The 17,491-nt window shown below is 42.6% G+C and overlaps 1 protein-coding gene across 7 annotated transcripts in view; it reads right to left on the bottom strand.

Moving 5' to 3' along the window:
* IGSF9B (immunoglobulin superfamily member 9B) overlaps window positions 1–17,491 on the bottom strand; it is a 1,213,970-nt gene that overhangs the window by 867,569 nt on the left and 328,910 nt on the right. The gene's annotated exons all lie outside the window — the stretch shown is intronic.

Genomic DNA, 17,491 nt, shown 5'->3' with positions numbered 1-17,491 from the left:
GTGGGCCTAGCGTGGGCGCCACAATCCTTCAAATATCTTGGGATAGAGGTCCACCATGACATTACAGACACTCACCGACATAATACGCAAGCAGCCCTGGACACAACACGAAAATGTATGGCCTTCTGGAGAACACTCCCATTGGGGATGATAGGCAGGGCCGCTCTCCTGAAAATGGTAGTACTTCCACGCCTGTTATACTTTTTCACCAACATCCCATACAGCATCCCTAGGACATTCTTCACGAACCTAAACACAATAGCAAGAAACTACCTATGGGCAGGGGGGAGAAACAGGGTTGCAATGAGGACCCTACAGAGAGACTATGAGGGAGGAGGCATCAGACTTCCGGACTTTGAAAGATATTATCTAGCAGGGCAGTTACAATTTGTGGTCAAATGGCTAGGGGAGGATGAAACAATGGACAAAACTAACTTCCAGCCCGCACTGAAAGCACACTACCTGAGGGAATTACCGTGGCTGGACAAACCCCTGCTCAGGACTCTACCGTACATGCTCAATCTCGCAGTGAGACTGTGGTGGAGAGCATGGAAACTGCAGGGGACGAAGGACCCCTACTCAGCGCAAATACCCCTGGCGGGCCTGGTGGGCACGGACACGAATTTGCTGGCAGTGTTCCGTGCACAGTGGGAGGCCAAAGGGGTAGCGCAAATCGGAGATATGAGAAGAGAGGGGAGATGGCAGACTTCCAAGAAATGATGGAAGAATACGATATACACGAGGGCCAATTCATCCTGTACAACAGACTAATCCTCAGAATTAAAGATAGGTGGCCAGAATGGGAAGACCAAGAAGAACCAGCAGGTGCATTGGATATGTGGTACGACATTTCAGAGGGGACACACACGACCTCCAGACTATACGAGCAAATGCTGAGACCCCACACAGAACAAGAGCTGCACATAAAACAAAGCTGGGAAGAAGAACTCCACAGACCACTCAGTGATCATGAATGGAACAGGGTGCTGAGATACCCCAAAAAAGTGTCCAGGAACGCAAGGTTCAAACAGGCCCAGTTGTACGTGACGCACAGGGCGTACCTCACACCTAAGAGGATGAAACTGATACGCGGGGGCGACCCCGGCGGGTGCCCACGGTGCTCGACCGAGGAGGCAGACATGGTGCACATGTTTTGGACATGTCCGGTGATACAGAAGTTTTGGGAAGGCATCAGGACTAAAATAGCGAACAACGGCCTTCAGATACAGACGGAGCACCCTGAATGGTACCTGCTGGGCCTCTTCCCACGAGGAGGTAGGGACAGAGTGCACCTAGCAAAAATGGAAGATTTGATATGCATTTTAGCCAAAAGAAGGATAGCCATGTCCTGGAAATCTAGAGAAGGCCCGACCATAGAAGCATGGTGGGCGGACCTCCGAAAGTGGACACTAGCAGAAACAGCGGTATGGATCAGAGCAGTGCAGAGAGGGGAGGGGGAAACAGGGGGGAAAATAGCTGCATGGAACTCCCTAGTGCAGAACCTATTTGAACGAGAGGAAGAGGAAACTGACGAGGAGGACCAGGAGGATGCTGGGGGATACCAGAGCGCCCAGGACAGGGACACACAAGGGACAGAAGTATAGACAACATGGTATGGACATCGAGGCAACCAGTGGAAGCAGCCACAGGCAGGGAAAACAAGCTGTTGGACACTTCAGGATGATGACCCCATGGCAGAATCCGCCGGAAAGCCAAAATGCCAGCCGAATGTTTGAATGTTCGTATGTTGTATGTATATGTTGTTATTTGGAAAATAAAAGAAATTTAAAAAAAAAAAGTGCAGAGTAATCCTTAAACGTAACCTTGACATAGAACAAAGTTTAATCAATGGAGCAATTGGCACAGTTGTTGGATTCCAAAGATATCCACATGAGAACAGCACTGCAGAAGTTAAGAAAATAGGCTGCACAATAGCATGTTTCTTTCTTTTCAAATACATGTACGTACGCAGAGAACAATTCTCTCTATCCCTTGCATATGCTGTCACTATTCACAAATCGCAAGATCTAACCCTAGATCGCGCATTGATTGGCATTGGCAGCACAGTCTTCAAAGAAGGTATGAGTTACGTAGCCCTTTCACGTTTCTGTACACTCGATGGTTATTCCTAGTTAATTATGATGCAAACAAAGTCAACGCTGACATTCTTTGAATCGTAGAATACAACAGGCTATGTGCACTGTACACCCCCAACTAGCTATGTATCCGATACCTGAAAAAAGAAAACCTTTAAAGAGAAAAGTAATACAAACAACCTATACAAGATCTCTCAGCAACACCACTGAAAAATCAAATAACTGCTAGTCTATCAAATAATACAACCACAAAACTCTAGTCCCTAAACAACTGTACGTCCATCAGAAGAGAAAGAGCCAAATGTCTCTTCTCAAATGACAACTGCAGACACATCAAAAGATGCAAAATTAGAACTTTCTGGTCCATTTAAATTCAGAAGCACAAGTGGATTAACTTGCAATGCAAATGTAGCAATCAATCTTCTCGTCCAATTGCCACCATTTGCACACAACATTTACTTAAACAGATCCGACCAACTGTGTTTGTAAATGCTCTTCATTCATGGAAGTGCCACATATAATCCTGACAGCACTTACAGTGTCTCAAGTATAAGGCAAGAATTAGACTGTGCAGGATTGTTACCATTTACCTTAAACACACAGAAAGATCCACACGAATTCCTAACATACTTACTACAAGTACTAAACACCAAAAACATCCCTATGAATGAAATCTTCCAGATTTCATACACGTGGAAACATACATGCACTCTCAAACCATGTTTCACAAGAGCACATCCCTAATGAATGAGTTGTTTATGTATCCATACCAAATTATAAATCCATTCCATTTCAGCAGCTTCTACAAAATGCAAATCATGGCACATGATGCCCTTTTTGCAATTCGGACAATAATTCCACCACACAAATAAACTCAAGGCCAATATGTCCTACTAATGCTTCTAAGGTACAATGCCGATGGTACCAAAAATAACTGTAAACTGACTAGCTTCACACACGGTAAAGTATCTCTTGGCAAGAAAACCTTCACAACAGTAGGCATAATCTACCACACTGGTGCCACAAACACTTCAGGACACTATACTTCATATGGCAAAAAAACAAGTGGTAGGTTTGAGTGGAACACCACATCCGTTACTCCAAAACGTAGATTAGCAGCAAATCTAACACATGCCTACTTAATATTCCTTCGACCCAAATTTGCTCACTAAAGTATAGTACAATAAACAGTTTGAATATGCCAACGGTTATCTAAATACATCTATAATACTAATTTTAATATCCAAGACAGTTATAATACAGAATACGCCAATGGGTATCTAATTTAAAAATCCATTTTTCGTGCAAATACACTTCAAATATACAATAACACTCATTGTTACTGCAATACTTCAACTAAAACCCAATATAGTTAGAATACGCCAAAGAGTAATCTAACTACTTTAAACATATCTTTACTTACAACACACTTCTAACAAACATCCTACACACACACCATATATCAATGCTGCCAAACACATGTACTCTGTAACATGTATTTCTTTAAAATGTAGATATTTATTTTTAATCCACTAGTTTTTTTTTCTCCCAATAATTATTTCAAGTCAATACAACACTGTAACACACACTAATGTTGTACCAATGTACCAATCATAGTGCTTACAATTTACTATTTATCAGGGTCTAAAAAGTAAATGTATATGTACAATTGAATGCAAATACGTGTTTTAAACCATTGTGTTTAACAAATTATACTGTTTTTTACTCCAAAGAAAATGAACCAGAGATTCCAACTTTATTCCCATATGCAACTAAGAATCCATACCCACTCTTACCTTTAACTGTTTTCTTCACCTACAAATTCCATTACCACTATCCTCAATTCTACTGCAATCTTAAATACCATGTACACCAATTATATCATCCCACCCTATTGCTAATACAGTATACTCCCCTTACAGTACCTATAATTACTACGCACATATTACTATAGTGCACTATGGCCATGCCCCCGGGAATCTGGACACTGGTCACAACCATCACAGCACAATCAAACCATCTAACAAGTACGTACAGTACACCTTCAAACAGCAAGACCCACCTAGAACCCCCCAATCCCATGGACGTCTGCAAACATGTGGTCGTGTCTGCGGTGACCACAGAAATGGTGGCACAGTTTTTTTTTACCTATTACAACAGCTCCATAACAAATGTATTGCTACCCCCCACCCTTTTAAGGCACTCTTTCAGCCAACAAATAACCTCAAATATGTTTTCCATATTTTTTTCTTACCGCGTTGTTGGCCTACTCAGCGGTACCTGCAAAACCTATTTCACCTATACAAACACATCCCTATTAACATTTTTCCACTCCCCCAACCTTTGTTAGTCCATCTTTCGGCCACAAAGAAACCCCAAAAGTTATTTCCAGACCCTTTCCTCAATGCGTGGTCCGCGGTCAGCAGCGGCTGTCCGCAGATCCAATATGGCGACCATTCAAAAAATTCTGACGCACCTCACGTTTTTGAACAGCCAATTAGCGTGCATCTTTGATGTCCGCGGACACAAGCCATTCCCCGATTGTCCCAGACGTGTCTTTTTTAACCTACTTTTTGGCCGTTTTGTAAAAAAAAAGAAATTGGACTAATTTACACCTAATTTGCAAAAGCATGCTTTCGGGACCAAGCGCTGCTCCTGGCACAAATTTTGACAAATTCCATCTAGTGTTTTGGGATGTAGGTGCAAGCAAAAATGTTTGTCTATGAGGATCTAAAAAATGTTGGAACCCTCTATAACTTTTCCACCCCTGGACGAACCCGCACCAGACTTTGCAGAATCACTCTGAGGTGGGCATATACTTTTTTTGCAATGTTTAGTGAGGATTCGGGATTCGTTGAATGGTGTGAAAGTTATACGCCGTCCAAAAAGTGCTCTTTCTAAGAGTTGAGCAGCTTAACCATAACTACAGGGCAACTAGCGCAGGCCCTGTAAAATATATCTATCGTGAAGATATGGAGGAAAAGAAAACCGCACTCCCAAGCATGAGGTCAGCAGGTCCCAATGGAAAAATGACAAACTCGGATCCAATAAACAGAACGAGTTTAATATATGGTAAAAAAAAGTGGTAGGCAATACACACAGTAAAACACAACAGGACGCCAGGGCAGTGTATATATATATATATATATATATATATATATATATATATATATATATATATATATATATATATATATATATATATATATATATATATAATGAAACCATTACTTCAGAAGTCCATAGAAAACTCACAAGCACAAATACAGCGCTCCATTCTTCCAGCGCACATCCCGCCAATTTAAAAAACAGCATAACATACAGAGAATTCTTACGAATGAAAAGAAATTGCAGTGAGACATCCACGTACCTACAAAATGCCAAAACCACTGCAGCTAGATTTTGAGCAAGAGGATACCAGAAGTCATTTATCAATAAGGCGTATGACCAGTGCAATAAACAAACCGGAGATCTTTTCTAAAGCCAAACAAAAAGGTTCAAAATGCTCCAAGGAAAAAGGAAACCATTAGATTCATCACCACCTATGACAATGGAGCCAAAGAAATTAGAAAAATTCGGGCAAAACACTGGCCAATATTGCAAAGAGACCAAGACATCAGATCCTCCATTGAAGCAAATGCATGTGTGACTTTCAGAAAGGCAAAGTCCATACAATCAAAGGTTTCTCCCAGCTTATTCCAAACTAAAGCCAAGCCCATCTAGCTAGCAAGCACACAAAAAGGCTTCCAGAGATGTGCCAAATGTAAAGCGTGCAGATTTGGTACCAATATCAAACAATGCAAGCACCCATGGATGGGGGAAGATGTGGAGATTGCAAGACACATACTCTGCAGTACCAAATTTGTTATATACGTAATCAGCGGCAGCTGTAATCTTTGGTACATAGGGATCACAAAACTAGAAGTGAAGAATCGTATACTCCAGCATCTGAGGGCCATCAGCAACCATGACCCAGCATATCCCCTTGCAAAACACTTTGCAGACAAACTTGCAGGGGATATTTCTTCCTTCCGATATTTTGGTATTGACCATGTTCACTCGCAACCACGAGGTGGAGATTGAGAACGAAGGATGAGGAAACTAGAGAGTAGATATATAATTGACTACCACACCAAAACACCAGGAGGACATAATAGACATGAGGAACTGTATACCTTTGTAGGAGATTAAGAAATTTTAAAGATGTACCCTCGGGTTATAATAATATCTCCTCTTTTCCTCTAAATAGCTCCATTGACACTGTACTGCCTGCACAAATATTGCTTTGCTTACCCAAATAGAACACAAGCTACCTAGTAAAAATGTAAATATGTGGTAGGGGTATACAACAAGTCTCCAATCAATGCCAATGAACAAGCGTTCATTTTTATAAGAATTAGTCTTTATATGTTTACATCACGTTCAAGTTTTAAGGCTTAGTCTTTGAACCAATTTTAAAAAGGAGGTTTTTTCAAATCAATCTAAAAGGATATTCCATTGTTCAGGCTGTGTTATAAGGGTAATGATTGTATATATCAAGCTACCAGCCAATAGTCCCGGTGATTAGCTTTAGTGCAAGTTTAGGCATTCAGCAAGTACCAACATTGTATGGCATCACATCTAGGCATTAGTCAATAGCCTCAATGATTGGTTCCAGTGCATGTCTAAAAACTACCAATTAGTAGTACTACATCCTTCCACATATCTATTTATCAATAATAGAGAGAGGAAACAATTATATTTTAAGTCGTAAGAGTGGATATGTGCATCATGTATTCGATTTGAGGCATTATGCATGACAGTATGGATTTAGAGGCTCATGTTTTCGTTTCCAAAAGTGGTAGGTTATGGTACAAGTGAATGTTATATCTTTTTAAATTTGCAAGTAGTTGTATAATATGTACATAGACTTATTATACAGGTTATACACTATGCATCACATTACAGGTATTTACCTAGGCTCATTTAAAATGCGGATCCCTGCACAATTGAGGACCATGCAAACCATGTTAGGGGTAGTACAGTGCATAAGCAACAGCAAAGATATAGGCTCAGCATCATGCACCTTATTGTCAAGCCCAAACAATGCACTTTAATCCGAGGAAGCTCAAACAATGCACCTCAATTAGCCCAAAATAACAAGTAGGCACCAGGCACTTTACAACAGCATCACATTCATATACATTGTGTCACATAGAGAGGCCAGTCACATTTTGCACTAAGCACTTTGTTATGAATTAAGCACTCTATTATTGAGCTCAAACAAAGCACTTTATTCTGAGGAAGCTCAAATGAAGCACTTTAGTGAGCCCGAGACAACATGTAGGAACTAGGTACTTTATAATTGCATAAAATGCACATGCACTGTCACATCAGAGAGGCCAGTCAAACTTTGCACAAAGCACTTTATTACGAATCAAAAGAGGCGGAGACCAATATACGTCCTAACATTTATCAATAATAGGATAATAGGATACGCAATTCTAGTAAGGTCAAAAGATAAACAATACGTAGGCATTAGGCACCTTGCAAACGTATAAAAACTAAGTCCTCCATCTAGTGGTTAGTAGCAGACATAGCAGCAGGACTATTGTTTGTCCTTTTATTACTGGAGTCTGCATTGCATCATCACATGTGAATAAGCGCAGAGTGGTGCGCAAAACGCGTCTTGTCTAGCAGAATGTACTCTATGGCGTCCTGCTTCTGTTGATTTTTTGTCACAGACCTACTGCTTGACATTATGCCTTTTTTAAATAATAAACAGCACGTTATTTACTACGAGCTGAGTCGGATCTTTCATCTTTCTCACCCTTAATTGTGGAGACTATTTTGTTCACCTGGAGTGCGGTTTGCTTTCCTTCTTTTGTGTGTATGTTTTCATGGAGCGTTCCATGTCACAAACCAGCACGGGGCTCAAATATATCTCGGTGCGCTTCCTTTTTTGCGTTAATTTTTGTAAATGGATCCGCTGCCACTACTGACAGATTTCCTGTTTATTGGAGCTTGACTTTGGCACCGGCTAGAGCCTAGATCTGTCTTGCCTTTTTCCTGGGCTGCATGACATGTGGCGAAGGATGCACAGACTTCAGCCGTACGGTAGGTGCTTGTTCAGTTTCCTTTTGCTCCTCTAGTCTGCACTTGTTGGTATTGTGTCAGTCTATGATCTCCACATCATTTTCTTTTTGCCTGACCATTCCACCTCTATTTTGGAGGAGGTAGTTGGCATATGGGCGAGCGCTCGCTACTTCTTCATTTGTCATGCGTAGTGTTTAGTGACATTTGTCAACATGCAGGACGCCTGGGTGGCAGCCTGCTTACTGCAGGCCAAGGACTTATTTAATGAACAGCAGGATGCACCCTCAGCTACCCCTGGGCAGTAAAAGAGACATCAATGTGAGCAAGGAACTTCTGCTCCTTAAAGATATTGAAAAATTACGTAAAAAGGAAATCTCTAAGTGGTGGGAAGAACATTCCTTACAAAACTATTTGGATGTTGGCCGTGTACCTCGCGGTCTCCGTGTAATGACAACACCAAAATTTGAAGACCAGGACCCTCCGATGCTTGAGGAGTGGGGTGGAGCGAGTAAACATTGCTCAGAACAGTTTTTGACCATTTAGGTCCAATATGCCAAATAAGATCGTACTGCTGCACTCGAACAGCTGGAAACAACAGAAACTGAATTAATTACCATACCAAGCACAGAAGAGGGCAAAAAATTGAGGGCTAGAATTGAAGAAGTCTTGATTCCATATGAGGAGGACATTAAACAACGTAAACATAGAAAATTCATGAGGGACAAAATCGATTTTGAATTGGGAAGGGTTTTCACATTTGCTAAACATTTCGATTCCCTACGTAAAACTCTGGATACCCGATCAGTGCCAACTGTACCAGTGGAAATGGGTCCTGTCTTTTCTGAATCCGATATCTCGGCTTCAGAGAATGATGAGCCGATAGTTAAATTGAATTTTTTAGAAGAGATGCACCCCCTTTGCCAAGATAGAAAAAAATCAAAAACGAGGAAGGGAGTGCGGCAGGGGCAAAGGAAGAGGAAGAGGACAACCAATTCCGGCAGGAAGAAAACCTGCCGAGGCCAGCGTGGGAGATGGCTCAAAAGTGGATCAGCAGAGACAAATGTGCTCTGGAACCAAACCTTCAAAAATAACACTATGAAACTCTGTCAAACCACTAACCTTTCCACATGTGCTCACGAAACCACAGCAATCGCTCCTTTCTTTGGGACTTAACTTCTGCCCAACCATGAGCTTTGACTATGTCCAATCAAGCCTTGATTTTGATCAGTTCTTTTGCAAAATCAAACTAAAAATGTTTTTTGCCTCTAATCCGACTGTAATGAAACCATCCCGAGTGCGGCCGGGCCGTACTGATTTTTACGGATCTCAGATGTTCCATCATTAGTGGATTTGGCTTGTCTTGATAATGTTTCATTTGATCCTACCCACCTTGATCTAACTGATTTTGATATTGATCCAAATTGGGATGTCCGCACCAAATTAAAGAACAAATCAAGATTTAACACACAGTTTCCAGTGGGGGGTTGCATTGAGGCCTTCCATGATCCATGTATAGATGACCTAAGAACATTACGTCAGCAATCTGCTGGTTTCAGACAAAATTTAACTGCTGCTCAATGCCTAGCAATCGTGGAATTACAAAATCTGTCCAATATTGTAATTAAATCAGCCGATAAAGGCTCTAACATTGTAATTCAGAATCGTAGTGACTATGTATTCGAAGCTAACAGACAACTGCGCGATCATCTGTGCTATTGTGAGCTGCAAACGAACCCATTTCCTGAGATAACTTCTGACTTGGCTTCCCTCTGTGCTAAATGGGGGGAAAATGGCTTACTTGAGGATGACTTAATTAAGTTCTTGGTCCCTTCTAGTTATACCATTCCTACTATTTACTTCTCCCCAAAACGCACAAATCTCCGATTCATCCTCCTGGCAGACCAATTGTTACCTTATGTGGCTCACTGTTAGAACATTTGACACAATTCATCGATGAGACTTTAATTTTGTTTGTTTCAGTGCTATCATCCTACCTGCGAGACACTAAAGATTTTTTTACAGCATATTACTGATATTCCGTGGGAGGATGGTTTCGTTCTAGCTACACTTGATGTAGTTTCCTTGTATACTTCGATTGACCACAATGTAGGCATGGCAGCAATTAAACATTTCTTGGATTCCCGATCATTGAATTTCTTGGGCCACAGTACCATGATCCTTGAAATGTTATTTTTTTGTTTGACTAACAATGTCTTTTTAATCGAGGGCGCCTTTTTTCGACAGGTACGAGGTACTGCTTTGGGCAGTACCTTTGCTCCGTCTTATGCTAATTTGACTATGGGGTGGTGGGAGGAAATGTTCTTATCTGATTTAATTTCTTTGAGTTTTTACATCACACGTTGTGTCATGGCGGAGGTACATCGACGATGTTTTTATTATTTGGAAGGGCACTGAAGTTGATTGGTCATCATTTGTCACATGTATAAATAGCAATTTGGTTAATTTGAAGTTTACAGAATGCACAGTGACCATGAAATTGTATACCTTGATGTAACGGTCACTCTTGATACTTTGGGTAGTCATACATCTTTGTACAAGAAATCTTCAAAAACTGGGCTTCCACTTCATGCCAGTAGCTGCCACCCACCATCATGTAAAATGAGCATTCCATACAGCGAATGCATTTGTTTTTGTTGCAACTGTACGGACATTAAACAATGACAGATGTTGTGCTTTGGCAGCCATGGATTTTGTAACCCAAGGCTACGACAGGAAAATGATTGAATCTCCCTACATGAGGGCACGTGGCCTTTCTAGAGATAAACTTCTATATGGCACAAGCTCTAACAAATCAACAAACAATGATGATCTTCGATTGATTGTGACCTATGACAATGCCTCCTCCAAAGTTTGCAGAATTATTCAGAAGCATTGGTGTGTACTCACTCTGGACAAAGACACATGCCCTTTGCTTTCAACACGTCCGACACTAACTTATAAGCGAGTTCCTTCACTGAAAGACAGAGTGGTCTCAAGTTTCTTACCTCCTTTACAAAATAAGTATTTCTCTAGCTGGCTGTCCGGTGCTCCGTCATGTTTCACCAATTGTTCCAAATGTAAGGTGTGTCCATATGCAATGGTGCAAAAGTCTTTCAAACATCCAATTACAGGTCTCACGTATTAAATGAAACATTTCATTAATTGTAACACGGCTTTTGTGGTCTATATTCTTTCATGTCCATGCTTGAAATGGTACGTAGGCAGTACTACCTGTAAACTCAAATTGAGAGTCCTTCAGCATTTGAGAGACATACAAATTTCAGACCCTACTTACCCTAGGGCTAAACATTTCAAGCAATATCATGACAATGATTTTCATCTTTTGACCTTCTTTGGAGTGGCACATGTTCCTATACATCAAAGAGGTGGTGACCGGACTTTAAAGTTGAGACAGCTAGAAACTAAGTTCATTTTAGTTTTTGACACCAAAACCTTGAGAGGTCATAATATAGATAAGGAGCTTTATACTTTTATAAGAGTATAGACAGTTGGTTTTCTCTCAGTGAGTTTGTTTAATATTAGATGATTCCTGCTTTTTCATGCTCTTTTTTGTGGGGGGCTCCTTGCTTCTTTCTTTTACTTCTGCATTCCATTTTTACTTTGGCCGAAATATAGGTGGTTTTCTTTTGTTAAGAAATCACTATGTTTCCCTTGGGCTGCCGTTACTGTCTAGCTTTTTTGTGAAGATTTCAGCCATGGTATTTTGTATAGGGAGGCCTATACGGTTGGTGCTGCTTTTTCCATTCTTTCTTTCGATTGTTTTTTTCTTGAGATATATATATATATATATATATATATATAACTTTTGGTTTAAACTTGTTCATACATATGTTCTTTGCTGCTTGAGCTTTTATGTGATGTAGCACATAAATTGTCAATTTTATCATAACTCATTGCTATGTGCCAAGTCTGGTACAATATTGTGTGTTTTGTTGAACGCAATACTTGCACTGATGCCTTATTTTGCACATTACCATATATGCTGCTAGTAAATCTGCACTATGCACCTTATCGCCTTGCTGTGCGAGCATGTAATACTGCTGATCTTGCATTGATGCATCTTTTTGCACATTACCATATATGCTGCTAGAAAATCTGCACTATGCACTTTAATGCCTTGTTGTGCGAGCCTGTACTAATGTCAATTTTGCACTGATACATTATGCTGCTTATTACTATATTTGCACTATGCATTTTGTTGCTTAGCTCTCATGCTCGAACTAATTTTTGCCTCTGCAACATGCACTTTATTTGCTCTAGAGTTTTAATAATATTATGTGCTTTGATGCAAGCTATGATTATACTGATGCATCATGATGCATTTTGCCATATAGGCTGCCAGCAAAATCTGCACTATGCACTTTATTGGTTGTTTGCAAACTTGATATAGCAATTTTTGGTTGGCCAATACAATACTTGCTCAAGGCCCCAAAATCGGATGAACATATGTGTGCTTTCCAAAAATTGTATTGTGGTATGTACCAATGAAATATGTTCCACTGTGCTCATATCTGTTGTCATTTTAATAATGAGGTGATTGATGTGCACTTCACTTTTTGGATTATTTTATCTTGGAACCAACTCAATACTTTGGATATTTGTGGATTATTTGTCTCAACTCCATATCGTTTTATGATTACCTACGGCTTTGCAGTGGGGCTATTAGAACAAAACACATGTGGGAGTTCAGCAAGTAAACGCAGTGCTAACAAGTAAATTTTTTCTTTTGTTATGCTTTCAAATTATTTAAATGGCACAATCATTGTTCGTATGCCATTCTGCGTTTGCTGCTCAAATGGACTGTGAGTGGGAGGAGAGGACATTCAAGCCCCCCCCTCATTCCCATGCTTCCCAGGTGGGCCCAGTCAAGCCTGCTTCAAGTCCAGGGCCCCGGACCTGGGGCATTCATGTGGGAACACCTCAGGGAACCATTGCCCCTTTCGTAAAAATACACCTATGATCACTGCCACATTCTTATGCATTAATTATAAGACTAAGTAAAGACTCAATTTTGTACCGCACAGACTCCATCTTGTAAATAGGCGAGAGGGTGCTCAGATCTCACCCCAACCTGCAACCATCTCTGGAAGCACAGAGTCAGTGTAGCGCTTCCCCCGCAACCTCCTCCTTGCCGTCCGCATAACTGCCTGGTTCCCATGAGAAGGCTGGCAGCAGAAAAGCAACAAAATCTGCACTGTATCACTTGCCGTCTAAACTCCCTCTGTTGACTCAAAGGCAGCTCAAGGGGAAGAGGCGAAGGCCAGGGCTATCTGTCTCTGTAAAACTTGCTCTGCACCCTTTAGACCTGGGCCGCAGACACCTAATCATCGTGAACCCCAGAGCAGAGTCAACAACATCAGAGACTTTTAAGGTGACAAATGTATCTGTCCTTTCTAACCAAAGTGCGTAAACGAAGGCCCTCTCCTCATATCTGGAATACATGTAAACCCGTTGACACCTTCAATGGCCACTGAGCATAACAGTGTAAATACATATACGTAGGCATTAGATGTTTTTATGATGACTTGTTCTATTGAAATCAGAGTGTGTGTTGACTTATAACATTCAAATGCCAGCACGATTACCGTGCAGTCCCGCAATGAGTAAACAAGCCAGAGACCTATGCAAACTCACACAATACTACCTCGTTGTTAATAAAGCAGAATGTCCGTCTAGACATATTAGACAGAGTCATGTGAATTGTTGATCGAACTTAGTTATTCATGTTGTATTGATTGTGCGGCAGCCATCCCTTCCCTACCACCCCCTGGTCCCTGTGTTATGAGATTGCCCAAAAGCATATGAAGTTTGAACAATGTCATAGGGTATTCCTTGCAAGTACAGAACCAGTTAAGTGCCCATGAAACAGTAACCTGTTATATGTAAAAGTAAATGACCTCTGCCATTTCTTAGTGATGCAAAATTGAAGACCTCGATAGGAGGACCTGAAGCCCATTCCGGAACACCCTATCCAAGTGCAAAATTATGTTGTTTAGACACATGATCAGAAAGGCCCTCGAAAAAAGATATGTCCACAGATGAAATGTGTTTCCTGAAATCCATTCGCAGTAACCATATACCCCTGCCTCCCCCTGTCAATAATAAAGAAATGCCCCCAACCCGGTATCCAAATATGTTTATGTGTTTTTACATGAAAACGATATCCTTGGTAAAAGGCGCACAATTGGTGTCCAATATTAACGAATCATGCATTGTTTTTCTACGTGCAACTTACTGCCAAACAAAGTGATTGAATGTGTGACCGGATGGGAATGTTTGGCCACAAGGGCAAAATGTGACAGGACCAGGATGAAATGTATCCAGTCGTCGGAGGTTGGACAGATGAGTCCGGATGAACTCCTGACCCAGCTCACCACATCATGATGTCAACTCACCACCCACCCATGGACCAATCAGCCATCACCGATCATATAGCACCTATAGGTTCCTCCTCTTAGTGACCAATCCCAACTGTTTATGTGCCCCCTAGGCCTTCCCACAACCCGATGACGATTTTTATGTGTTAGGAAAGATTTCGTAATTGTAGGGAATTTTCCTTCCATGTGGCAACCCCTAAACTTTTTGCTATTGTTTTTAACCTTGTTCTTGACTTTGCCAGAGAAGTACAGCCTTCTGCCGCACTTCTCTGGGCTTTCGCTCCTTTCTTACGGGGAAACTGACATGCCCTTAAGACAGTCAGTACCGGGGAACGTGGTTTCCCGTAGTTTCTTTTATCGTGTTGCGGCTTTAGTGCAACATGACACAAGAGGGCACTGTAAGCTAAGTTACAGCTCTCTTGGGTCTCTAGCCTTCTACAGGCCCTAGATACTCTTTTAGGATGGTATTTGATCGGTGCAAGTCATTCAGGGACTGGAATGGTGGTAGCGATCGTTTTGTTTATTTTGAGCTCCTTTTGGCGTTCTGAGCACGTTTTTGCACTGAACCCAAAATGGTGGCCTGGCTCCCAAAATGGCCAGGCCGCGAGGCTCCTTTGTCCTGTCCACTGTCCGTCTTGCTCCCTTCACCTTCCCCAGGTCCGGCGACCCGGGGCCTTCCTTATTTGGGCATGTACTTTCCCGCGAAACGTGGTTGCTTTCGCGGGCTTCTACATGTCGTTTGTGTGCCTCCAGGGTGTGGGCTGGGATGTCTGGTCCCAATACACATCCTGGGTGCCAGAGAGTCTAGGGTGGTGTGAATGCCTGGGACCACCGTGGTCCGTGATTGGTCCACGTATGGTATGTGTTTTGATGAGCGGATCTCCCATTGGCTCCCCTCCGTTTTGGCGCGAAGGGAACCGTGGATAAGAGGGGGCTGGAAACACCACTACCATGTCGATCTCCTGAGTTCTCACGAACGAAGGAATACAGGAGCCAAGTATCCTGCAACTACGAGGCTGGACCGAGGAATCGCTGGTGACCCGCTGAAGGAATCCTCCTTTGCACTGCTGTCGTCCGGAGAGCCCCTGTCCTCCTTTGATCGAACCAGAAGGCCTGTACTGGTGCTTCGACCTTTGGAATAGCAGGAACAGCTATTCCCGGCATCTTCAACCATCTCCTGCCAAGTAAGCCTTCGGAAGCGTCTCTGGGCCATCCAGTTGACTGACCAGCTTACCAAGGAGTTTGGCTCTGCAACCGCCGCCAGGTTGTGTTGTATTGCGAGTCCTTGTCACTCTCCCACGCTTCGTACGCTTGGCGTCCCTAGGTCTGGAGGGAGGAGTGTTCATTTGGCTCGAATACGCACGGCCGCTCCGTTGTCCTGTGCGGCAACAAAACTGTGCCGGTTTCGTCGATTGGGACGTCTTTTTGCTCTACACGACTACAAAGCGTTCCCTGCTCTTCTGAACCTGCCAGCTGCTGAAACTATCGTGGAGAAGCCTGGGTCTGCTTGCTTCGGGGACCGGTGAGTAGTATATCTAGGATCTGGTCGCCCTCCTGCAGTATCCCATTGCTTTTCCCTGCTGTGTAAAAACAGCACCCTTTTGCCGCGCTCGCGCTCTGCTTCTGCCCGCTGTGGAGGCTGCGCTTGAGTTGCGGAACCTGTTCTTCTTCTGCTGTGCACTAACGTGAACCGCCTGACTTCCTCCGAAGAGCTTCCCCTTGTGCCCGTCGGCACCGGCGTGGCAGGTACTTTGAGCACAAGGCTCCACTCTTCGCAGGGCTCGGACTTCCATCTAGTTAGGTGCCTATGAAGGCGAACTGAGTCGAAAGCATTATCGCACTGCCTGTTTTCCTTCCCTGGCAGGTGGACTACATATTTCGTGCTTTGAACGCTTGCGACTGTGTATTTGTATATATATTGTGTTGATATGGTATGTGTTGGTTTAATATTGTGATATTGTGATTTTCTCGCTACGGTCGTTGTTTTAAAGGCCTTAAAATAAATGTGTTTATATTTTTGATATAACACCTGTTTGGAGTAGTTTGTAAGCGCTCTTGCTTTGTGTGCTCACTGCGGGCTTTCAGTCACCCTCACCCCTCTTGAGACCTAGTCTTGACCGCCGCGATCGCTACCTTGATTGGTCTGGCTTGTCCAGAGGTTACCCTGTTCCAAGTAATTAGGTTGGCCTTCTGAACTTCTGCGCCACCAGGACAGAGTTCAGAAATCCGTCTTAACAAATTGGTGTACAGCGGTGGGATACGACTGAAGGTATCCAGTGTTGCGCTCGAACTAGGGCATTTCAGGTTATTCCAAACAGTACACGTAGTGAATTGTTATAGTATAACTTTAAAAAGGCCATAGTCCTATCAAACAGTATGGAAACAAGTACGTTGTTAACTTTAAATGCTTACAAATCAGAAACGCTGAAAAAGATGTGTGCGGAGAGAGGTGTTTCCTCTCAAGGCACGAAATTGGAAATGATCCAAAGAATCGTGGCGTGGCAAGAAGCGCAGCTTGACGCTATTACTTCTGAGGACAGTGCGGAAGGTGGTGGGGCTGCTCTCACTGGTAGAACCGACGGTTCTGCCGCCGCACTGTTCCACCGCGACCACGAGGACAGGGAGGACGAGCTGTCTAATGTTTCCTCTGCCAGTGCTGATGGGGAGGCTATGCTTGAATTCAAGAAGCAAGAGCTGCGGTTTAGGCAGCAGGAGCTTGAATTCAGCATAGCCAAACTAAAAATCGAACAGGCAGAAAAACAAAAAGACAGGGATCACCAGTTGGAACTGGCCAAGCTTCGGGTTGCAAATGGATCCAAGGGTCCTGGACATGGGTCTGGGGCCTCCTCTCATCCACGGTTTCCAAAAGATCTGCTCAGTGTGTATGAAGAGAGGAATGACATTATGGACTGGCTGAATGCG

This window comes from Ambystoma mexicanum, chromosome 9, assembly GCF_040938575.1.
Source record: "Ambystoma mexicanum isolate Mex_15411 chromosome 9, UKY_AmexF1_1, whole genome shotgun sequence".
NCBI lineage: Eukaryota > Metazoa > Chordata > Amphibia > Caudata > Ambystomatidae > Ambystoma > Ambystoma mexicanum.
The sequence above is the reverse complement of the archived record's forward strand: the minus strand, read 5'-3'. Positions and strand labels throughout refer to the sequence as shown.